This window comes from Patagioenas fasciata, chromosome 7 (genome assembly GCF_037038585.1).
Source record: "Patagioenas fasciata isolate bPatFas1 chromosome 7, bPatFas1.hap1, whole genome shotgun sequence".
Taxonomy (NCBI): Eukaryota; Metazoa; Chordata; class Aves; order Columbiformes; family Columbidae; genus Patagioenas; species Patagioenas fasciata.
This window is the reverse complement of record NC_092526.1, coordinates 44,724,366-44,735,168: the sequence shown is the minus strand read 5'-3', so window position 1 is coordinate 44,735,168 and position 10,803 is coordinate 44,724,366. Positions and strand designations below refer to the sequence as shown.

Here is a 10,803-nt window from a genome sequence, read left to right as displayed (position 1 = left end):
AATATCCACTGAATAGGTGTCAGGACAAAAACTGACCCACACTCCCACCCCAACCCCAGAGAGCAAGAGCTCCAGGAACAGGTGGAGAAACAGGAAAGAACACTGCAGTGCTTCTGAGAAATAAAGCAAGGACAGAAAGGCAGACAGGCATGCTGTGGAACCTTCTCCTTACCCGACTGTGCTGCTGCCACTCATGAAATGACACTGTAGAGCAAGTACTTTTAGCACCTTTTTTGTGCACCACGTTCCAGGAACCCTTCCCCTGGAGGTCCATCTGCTGAGGTGGAGACTCGTGACCTGGACCCCATTGCTTCGGGGCAGAGGCTCTGATGGAGAGGAGAGGAGACCAGGGGTTGCACTGGGAAATGTGTCTGCACTGCAGGGGATGTGAGAGAGGTTCCTAAATCCTGTCCCCAGCATTTCTGGTAGCAGTTAACTCTTCCTGCCCATGTCTGTGCTCCTGCAGCTGTGTCTCTGTCCCTGGGTCTGCTCCCTGTCAGTGTCACATGTGAAGGGGTTTCATTAGAAGGAGATATGTTGTTGAATTAGTCAGGCCCAAAGGAATCTCAAGGCCACTTCGAGAAACTGAGAACAGAATCTGCTGTGAGAAAGAGGGGCGTTTCTTCATTAACAGGGCCTCAGCATGGCGTGAGTCGTCGGACCTATCATCAGTGGGGCTCCAGCGTGTGGACTGCCCACGATACTCATTTAGCGAATCCATGTTTGGAGCGTGGATTCGTGACTAGAGAATAGTTGCGTATATAAGGAGACATGTTTCTGTAATAAATGGCTTTGGCGTGATTCACATTGAATCGGAGTGCTGAGTCCTTTATCGTTCCAAGAAATGGTGACCCCGACGTGATATTCCGAACGGCGTCTCACTAAGGTCGGGGAAAAGCCTGGAGCGGCCCAGCCGGAGGCGGCTCAGCTGGACTGAGAACCGGGCGGAGACGTACGGACGTTCCGCAGATAAATTTTGTTGAAGAAGGCCCCGGGAAAGGTGAGCGGCTGGGAGCAGGAGGAGGGAAGAGTGAAGTTATGGGGCAGAATATATCCTCAGAGGAAGAAGCTATAGTTAAAGTCCTCCTGCATATTCTCTCTATGAGAGGACTTAAATACGAAGAAAGTAGCATACGTAGACTGTTGGTTTGTTGTAGAACTAACGGCTACCCGACAGAAGCTGAGAAAGCTTTTAAAATTGAACTTTGGGACGATATAGGGCAGAAATTATGGGATAAGATTAGCGACGGAGATAAAGAAGCTAAATCATTAGCGACTACATGGAAGCTTATAATTTCCACCTTAAAAGAATTTAAGGCTGAGTGGGCTGCGGTTACTGGAATTTTTGCAGCATTATAGCCTGATAAGAACTCTAAAAATAACTGTGAAGCTTACCCAGTCCGTGTTTTCGATACCCTCCTTACTCCATCCCCTGTTGTGCCTTCGGCACCCCCAATGATACAACAGTCTGGGGCGGAGGGAGGAAAATTACCGAGTGGATGGCCTCCTGTACCATCACACGACCCTGGAGAGACCAAGAAGTCCAAAGAACTGGAGTCAGATAATTTGTCAAAAGGACTGGTGAAAGTTGAGAATGCTAAAGTCGTAAATAAGTGTAATATCAATTCTTTTACTGATTTGTGTCCGCGTTCACCGCATTCTATCCTTCTAACTCCTACAAGAGAACAGAAGAAGCCGCTGGATAAGAACTGGGCAAAAGAACTGTGTGAAAGATCAGATCAGCTATTAGCGAGTGAATCCAACAGTCAGCAATATCAAGCTATGAGAGAGGTGCCTGAAACCAACAAAGCAGCCAAATCATTTGCAACTGTTAATCAGGGTCCCAATGAGAATTACATGCAATTTATTGACCACCTTCAAGAGACCATCAATAAGCAGATTGAAAACTTAGAAGTTAAGGAAGCACTGGTGTTGAAATTAGCAGTAGAAAATGCTAATGTTTGCTATCAGCATGTTATTTGCGAGTTTTACAGTACATATTAGGTGTTCCTGTGTACCGTCTCTCTGAAAATCAAGCAGCTTGTCAGGAATGTGAGTTAATTGTTTCACTAGTTGTTTTTAAGTGCGCCATAAAACCTTCTGCCTGCTCTTCCCACTCAGGCTGCAAGCAGCCCTGTGCTTCCCCCCCGCCTCCCCCCCCCACCCCCACCCCTCAAGGTTTTTACTTGCAAGATGGGGTCAGGAATGATTGTTTTCAGTTGTGTTCCTAAAAAAATCGGTATTGGGAGGTGTTTTAAAACATAGAAAAGCACTCGGACAAGAAATCATTAAATCTTTTCAGACAGTTTTTTTTACAGGTGGGGCGATTTCAACTTCAACAAGCTGAGAGAGACTTAACACACAGGTCAGAAAACTTGTTAAAGTCTGCAAGATGCTTTCCTTATTAACCTGTTTTCTTTGTGGGTATCTGTTTAAGCATGTTGCAATTTTGATAGGTCTTTGTTACATGGTACGATAAGTTCACAGTCTGTTAAATCATGAGATTCCGTTGACTCAAAATGTGCATTTTGTGGTAATACAGAAGAACATGAGTAATTTAGTTCTTTACTGCATGAATGTGATGTCTATCCCTGTTTCTCTATTAGGACGGGATGTGTTAGGACAACTAGGAGCAACTCTGGTGACAAAACAACAGCATTTCTGGAAGCGGCCATTGATGATGGGCGACCAGTACTTCAATTACAGTGGAAAAATGATGATCCAGTATGGGTAAATCAATGGCCGCTCAGTAAACAAAAACTCGCCCACGTCGAAGAGCTAGTACAGGAACAGCTTGAAAAAGGGCATTTAGAGCCGTCTACAAGTCCCTGGAATACTCCTGTGTTTACTATTCAGAAAAAATCAAAGAAATGGAGGTTGTTACATGATCTTCGAAAAATTAATGATACCATGGAAGACATGGGAGCATTACAGCCGGGATTACCATCCCCTGTCATGATTCCAGAAAATTGGCAGATCTTAATAATTGACTTGAAAGATTGTTTTTTCACCATTGCTTTGCATCCTGATGACTGTAAACGTTTTGCATTTTCCATAAATTCTGTAAATAAGGCTGAACCTGCGAAAAGGTATCAATGGGTAGTTTTGCCACAGGGAATGAAAAATTCCCCAACTATGTGTCAAATTTATGTAGTTTGGGCCTTGCAATCAATCAGAAAATCTCATCCTGAATTAGTGATTTACCACTACATGGATGACATATTAATAGCTGGGGAAACTTTTTCGACTGATTTGTTGATAAATGAAGTATCTGATACCTTGCAGCATAGAGGATTGCAAATTGCTCCAGAAAAGGTACAAATTCAACCAGCATGGAAATATCTTGGTTGGGAAATTTCTCAGTCCACAGTGAAACCTCAGAAAATAGTATGTCGGCCTGTCATTCAATCCTTAAATGATGTGCAGAAACTAGTGGGTGATCTGAATTGGGTCCGGAGCATTTGTGGGATCACTAATGAGGATTTAGCTCCAATTGTAAAACTGCTAAAAGGGGATAGTGACATTAGCTCTCCTAGAACGCTTACTGCTGAGGCGGATGCTGCTCTGAAAAAGATTATGTCCAAACTTGTAAAAGCTTTCAGCCATAGGTGGAACCCAGATTATGTAATCGGACTACTAATTGTAAACAATACTAACTATCCTTTTGCTCTCAGAATGCAATGGACAACTGGTAAGGAGCCGTTAAAGATCTTAGAGTGGGTGTTTTTGCATTTTCGACTCAAACGAACCATTACAACCAGGGTTGAGGTCTTTGCTCAGCTTATAATGAAAGGTAGGCAGAGAATAGTCGAAATTTCAGGGGCTGAGCCTGCATATATCATTGTTCCCCTCGTTTCAGAATATTTACAGTGGGCTTTGCAGAACTCCTTACCTTTTCAGATTGCGTTATTAGATTCTCAAGCTTTAATTAAGACATTTTCCCCTCCACACAAGTTAATGTCAGTTTTGAATATGGGATCAATGGAGGAGGGTCCCCCCCTTCTCTCAGAATTTCCTGTTAAAGGACCCACAGTGTTCAGTGACGCAGGGGGTAAAATGCAGAAAGCAGCAATTACATGGAAAACAGATGGAAAATGGCACGATGTGATACTAACTGACCTGAAAGGATCAACTCAGCATTTGGAACTCAGGGCTGTAATAGAAGTGTTTATCAGATTTGCTCATAGCCCAGTGAATATTGTTTGTGATTCTTTGTATGTGGTAGGTGTGGTAGCTCGCATTGAAAGATCATTGCTCAAAGAGGTTCAGGATGCACAACTGATGTCTTTGTTCAAGCAACTATGGTTGTTGGTCGAAGAGAGACAACACCGATACTTCATAACACATATGCGTAGTCATCTGACAATTCAAGGCGATTTAGCTGAAGGAAACCGCCGAGCTGATTTTCTTGTATCTCCTGCCTGGGTTCCACCTCCAGTAGATAGGTTTGGGCAAGCAGTACGCTCTCATAGTTTCCTCCATCAGTCTGCTCAGGTCTTACAGCGGCAATTTTCATTGTCCGAAAGTGAAGCCCGAGGTATTGTTAAAAGTTGTGCAGATTGTCAGCGCATCTCAGTAGGGCTGGGTGCAGGAGTCAATCCAAGAGGATTAGGAGCCTTGGAATTGTGGCAAATGGACGTTACACATGTCCCTGAATTTGGCAGGCTGAAGTATGTGCATATGTCTATTGATACATATTCTTTCGCCATATGGGCCACTGCTCAGGCTGGTGAAACTAGTTCACATGTGCAACGACATTTACGTTCTGCTTTTGCAGCTTTGGGAGTTCCTGCACAGGTCAAGACAGACAACGCACCTGGTTATATCGCCAAAGCTACTGCCACCTTTTTTCAATTGTGGGGTGTTAAGCACATTACAGGGATACCAAATTCTCCTACTGGTCAGGCCTTGGTAGAAAGGATGAATCGAACTCTCAAGCATCAGCTTGACAAACAAAAAGGGGGAACTGACTGTACTACTCCACATGACAGACTAAGCAAAGCATTATATGTCTTGAACTTTTTACGCCTTCCGCAAGGGTTCGACATTCCACCTATGATTCGTCATGGAACAAGCTTAAAAGGACACTTGACAGACCTTAGAGAAATTCAGTGTCAGGTCAAAATACGCAATGGAGTTACTGGTGAATGGGAGGGTCCTTTCCAATTAATAACTTGGGGAAAGGGTTATGCTTGTGTCATTACAGACCAAGGATCAAAATGGATTCCTGCGAAATGGATCAAGCCATGGCTGAATAAAGACAACAAAGATTCGACACATGCAGAAGGACAGGAGGGAGATAAGTTGTGAGAATTGTCTCAAATGTAAACCATGAATTCTTATTCAGTGTTATAGATGCTCTTAGACCCAGTGGTCTAAAAGCTTATTAGTAAACAGATAAGGTACCTTCCATAGAGAATGCTAATTTGAACAGACAGTAAGAGTTCCAAAAGGGTGATATTACAATTAGATAATCTATGCATAGATAAGGTAAAAGTATAAGATATTTCTACCATGGTAACCTAATTTAGCAACTGGTAAGGTTTTAAAAGAGATATTAAGATTAAGCTATAGATCTTTTAAATAGGTTAATATAAGTCTTAAGATATTAATTCAATAATTAGCATATGAATAGGTTAATATAAGTTTTAAGATATTAAGTCAATAATTAGCATATGCTGATGGTATTAAGTACATTACTCTATAAACTGCACAGTTATAGATCTTTTAAGAATTTAAGAGAATATATTGTATTAAGTTGTCTGACTATTCTAAAATAGTGCGTTGGTAAGGTTGTCATAAGTAGAATTAAGGTTTTATATATGATATGAAGGTTTGAGTATAAGCAGATAGTTGTTTAATCTTATTAAGTAAGGTTTAGCTACATTATATGTAATTGTAATTATGCTTTTAATCACGTGTCCTATGTTGCAGTGTATTTCAAAGATGATTCAGCATGCTGTTTAAGGGGCCTGACTAGTTCAAGAACAAAAAGGGGGAATTGTGAAGGGGTTTCATTAGAAGGAGATATGTTGTTGAATTAGTCAGGCCCAAAGGAATCTCAAGGCCACTTCGAGAAACTGAGAACAGAATCTGCTGTGAGAAAGAGGGGCGTTTCTTCATTAACAGGGCCTCAGCATGGAGTGAGTCGTCGGACCTATCATCAGTGGGGCTCCAGCGTGTGGACTGCCCACGATACTCATTTAGCGAATCCATGTTTGGAGCGTGGATTCGTGACTAGAGAATAGTTGCGTATATAAGGAGACATGTTTCTGTAATAAATGGCTTTGGCGTGATTCACATTGAATCGGAGTGCTGAGTCCTTTATCGTTCCAACAGTCACAGACCCCGTCCCACCCGCTGTGTGCTCAGCTCTGTCCTGCTCACACCTCCTGGCACTGCCCATGGGCAGCTCTGTGTGTGCAGGGGCTCAGGAGCAGCTCAGACAAGTCCTAACGAGAACTGGGGTCTCAGTGTCTACTCCAAAGAGAGAAATAAATCCCCATCTCCCACTGCACACCCAGACAACCAAGAGTGGAAAACTGAAAGCACAGACTCCTTCCCTTGCAGCTGTTCCTGTCTTGATGTCGTTGTTCAGAAGGACCCTCTGCCATGTCTGTGGAGTTGATCTGGAGCTCTGAGCAGCCCTGACCCACACAGCACCCTTCAAGCCCACAAGCTCCCTGCCTGCCCTGCCGGGGGTCGCTCCGCCACCCACAGCTGCTGCCATGGGATCTCCCCGGGCAGGCTGAGCGCTGACCCTGGCAGGCGGCAGAGTCCCTGCCCCGGCACAGCCCTGGGGTGCAGGGACCCTGCTCTGCAGGACAGCACTGGGCACCCCTGGGGGCTCACCCGGCTTCACAGCTGTTCAAAATTGAGGTGCAAGATCCCCCACCTTACAGATCCCACCAGCTGTGCCTGTGCCAGTTTTAGGAGATGCCTCCAGGAGCTACAGCTGCATTGCCCTGCACCCAGAGACTTACCATGGCAAAGGCTGCAAAGGTTTCTCCTCCAGTGAGCTCTCAGTCATCCTCCCAGTCCTGACCACCTTTAATCTCTCTCTGCCTTGCTCGTCTCCCTGAGATCCCCAGGCAGAGCCCTCAGCCCTGCTGCGTGTGCAGAGGAGCTGCTCCTGGGCAGAGCTGTCTCTCTGCAGCGCTGCCGCTTGCCAGGAGCTCCCTCTGTCCCAGGAGCCCAACCCAGCTCAGCAGCACAGGAGCAGCCCAAGGCACTTTAATGACCCCTCTGGTGGCTTTGGTGTAGAGTCCATGAACATCAGACCTTGAGGGGAAGAAGAAGAAACTTCTCAAGAAATCAAAGTCAGATTCAAACTCCATAGTTTCTGGTATTGTTAATGGGTCTCACTGAGGGACACTACTGAGCAACGGTCTCCAGGATCTGGTTAGAGTAGAAAACCGGAGGCAGTGATGACAGTTCAGGAAAAGCAAAGTAAAGGTCTCTCTGATGCTGAGTAAACCTGGATGTCTTTCATTAACCAAAGGTCAAGCCCTGACCCCCAGCCCTGGGAAGGCAGATCCTGTCCCTCACACGTTGCCCAGGGCCCTTCCTGGACAGTGTGATGTGGGGCTGTGCAAGGCCAAGGGCAGGACTATGGTCCCACACCTCCCAGGTTCCTGGCTGGGGACAAGGAGGGTTTTGGAGCTCATTGACAACATCTTCCTGACATGGGTGACTCAGGAGTCAGTGAGGTGAGGTGCCCAGCCACTCTCACTCCCAGTTCCAAGACTTAGCCATGTACATCCAGTTGGATGTTACAAATTACTTGACCGTGGAGAAGAAATGGAAAACATCTTCTGTCAGCAACCTTAGGATGTCTCCAGTCAATGAGCAGGTTCCTATGGAGAACTGTAATTACCCTGACACTCACTGGCCAGGAGGTGATCTTGGGCCGACTTCTTAACATGTCTGCCTGGTGGGCCAATAGGGGTGATGTTCACCTGGATCTATTCCTGATCAAGAAGGAAGAGCTGGTGAGGGATGTGAACGTCAGTGTCCACCTTGGCTGTTGTGACCAGGAAACAGTGGAGTCCCAGCCACCAGAGGGGAGGGAGGAAGGCCAGCAGCAGAGCACAGGCTGGTGGGCTGCAGAGAAGACTTTGACGTACTGGAGGATGGCAGATGAGGTGGTTACGTGGAAGCAGGCCTGAAAGGTGAAGAAGCTCAGGAAACCAGAGCAGCCTTACAGGACAGGCTGCTCCAAGCACAAGAATGATCCCTCCGAGCACCCATGAAAAGAAGCATTTATCTTGTGAGGCTGCTCATCTGAACTGATGGAGCTCCAGGACAAAAAGGCAGCACACAGGAGGTGGAAGCAGGGGAAGCTGCAGAGGAGGAATTCAGAAACCTTGTCCATCGATGTAAAGATGATGCCAAAGCTGATCTGAACTTCATAGCTGCAGGGGAGAATGAAGGCAGCAAGACGAGCTTACACAGTTTCCTTAAAATAAGAAACCAGGCATATGTGGGCCTCCTGCTGAACTTTGCAAGAGTAGAATCAGACAGGACTGAGGTTCTTCATGGCTTCTTTGCCCCCATCTTCACCAGCAAGGTCTCCTGGGAGTTCATTCCTAAACTCAGGAGTCTGGAGAAAACCCAGCAATGGATGGGGCTCAAGTCAGGGTGACCTGAGGCAACTCAGATACTCAGACACCATTACAGAAAATGAAAACTGAGCATGGAAGGAAATAGAAGAAATTTAGCTTTATTGCTATTTATTATGGAAATGCTCTCTGTTTGACTATTTCTGAAATCTCCCTAATCATCAACAACAGACTTGAAGCCTTTAGGAAAAAGATGCACAGAGCCTTGCCTTGTAAGAGCATTTCAGATGTTAATGAGCCCTCTGCTGCCATGATCCTGAACTGCAGATGCTGAAACAATGAACAAACCTCTAATGAAGTGAAAGGCAGAAGCAAACCCCAAGTTTCTGAGGGTGTGTGGGACCCCATGAAGGGCCATCACTGACACAGCTGTGAAGGAAACAACCAGTGCAGGTCCCTGTCCGTGAGGGCCGGTGAAGGAAAGACTTGGAGACACTGGTTAAAGGTGGTGAGGGCCATGGGGAAGTGGCTCTGATGCCATGTGAGCCCTTGATGCTTGTTCATCATCACAATGGGTGAGCCCTGACCCCTGGGACCTGGTAGATTTTTCTCAAATGTTTTACAAGGCTTCTCCTGTGGTCACTGTGAGTGTTTCATGCTTTGGGGGTGGGTTTTATGTCAAGTGCTGTCGCTTTAACTGCAAGGCTCTGGTTTTCTGTGGAGCTGCAAACGCCTGTGAGTTCTTCACAACTCACCCAGCTTCTTTCATACACCTGGCAATGGTCACCAATCACCTCAATGTCCCAGTCCCAAACTTGCTTGAATCCTCTCTTTGGATCCATACCCATCACTCCAGGAGGTTCATGCATCCACCAGGCTCATGGATGATTCCTGAGGACCATCCAAGTGTGGGCAGTGTAAGAGAGGAGCAGAGCAGGGTCAGCTCATGGGCCATGACTGAGCACAAACACCCCAGCAGCAGCCATTCCCCATCTCCCAGGCACAGCCATGCCCACAGGATGGAAATGACACTGCCATACATGATTAGCCCAAGAGAGGGCTTTCTTCCTTCCATATTCCCAGGAAAATCTTCCTCCTGTTCCTCCTCCACCTGCAGACATCAACTGCTTTCCATTTCTGGGCTCAGACATGGCTGGAAGGGTTCACAAAAGCCAACAGCCATCTCATTGCTTCTCCCTGACATGCCCTGACCCTCTCCCACACCTACACATGGCCAATCACGGCTGCTCAGGGCCTCCCGCTCTTCAGAAGAGGCCTTGAGCTTCTTGGTTCTTCCTGGTGCTTATTATAAACTTCCTCGCTCTCTCCAGAGTTCATGGTGAGCTTTCTTGTACACAACAGCCCCTTTATGACGATGTCTTACTAAATGGTTGTCTCTTTATGATCATTTGTGCAGAAATGGCAGTCACAGGACAGCACTCAATGTGTCAAAACTGATGCCGAGGGAAATGCTGTAAAGACTTGATGAGTTACCCCTGTGTCTGTGTCTCTCCTGGAAGGAGTCTGTCCCGAGAAGGGGATCCAGCCTCTGCCACTCTCTGCAGAGGCACATGAGCAGTGTCCGTGCACCTGGGGACACAAAGGGTGACGTTTGCCAGACCACCCCTCATCTGAACCACTTAGATGTGTGCTTGTGGATGAGGTTTGAAGCCTTATAGTGCCAATACCTATTTAATTGTTATTGCCAGAGGGGTTTCCACAGATGCAGGGTACAATTTTACAGATATTTAAATATAAGCGTATTAAACTCTTTTTTTTTTCTTTAAAAACTGACATTCCTAGACAAATACACAAACACTTGAAGGATTATCGATGCCTTTTAACATGATTATCCACAGAAGACCACCAGCTTTGCATCTCAGGAAAAGGAATCCCAGAGTTCAAGGGCAGGATGGTTTGGGCTCTGTCCTGGGATCTGGAAACTGAAACGTGCTCCCATCTCCCAACCCCCTGCCCTCCTCAGTGAGGGTGTGAGACATTCTGCCAGCGAGGGCTGAACTCACAGTCATGACCAGTATCTTATGTCCAACTGCAGCCAATGGTGTCCTGCCAGCTCAGGAGTGGAGATTCCATTGCTGGAGGTATTTAAAAGACATGGAGATGTGGCACTTAGGGATATGGTTTCGTGGTGGAGTTGCCAGTGTTTGATTTACAGTTGGACTGCATGTTCTTAAGGGTCTTTTCCAACCTAAATGATTCTATGATTCTATGATTTGGGTTG

At 46.1% G+C, this 10,803-nt stretch overlaps 1 long non-coding RNA gene across 1 annotated transcript; it reads left to right on the top strand.

The window, feature by feature from the left end:
• Nucleotides 1-512: 512 nt before the first annotated feature.
• LOC139828474 (uncharacterized) lies at nucleotides 513-6,307 on the top strand. Its single transcript, XR_011740148.1, has 2 exons — nucleotides 513-2,052; nucleotides 2,319-6,307. It is a non-coding gene; the product is annotated as an uncharacterized lncRNA (long non-coding RNA).
• The last annotated feature ends 4,496 nt before the right edge of the window (nucleotides 6,308-10,803 follow it).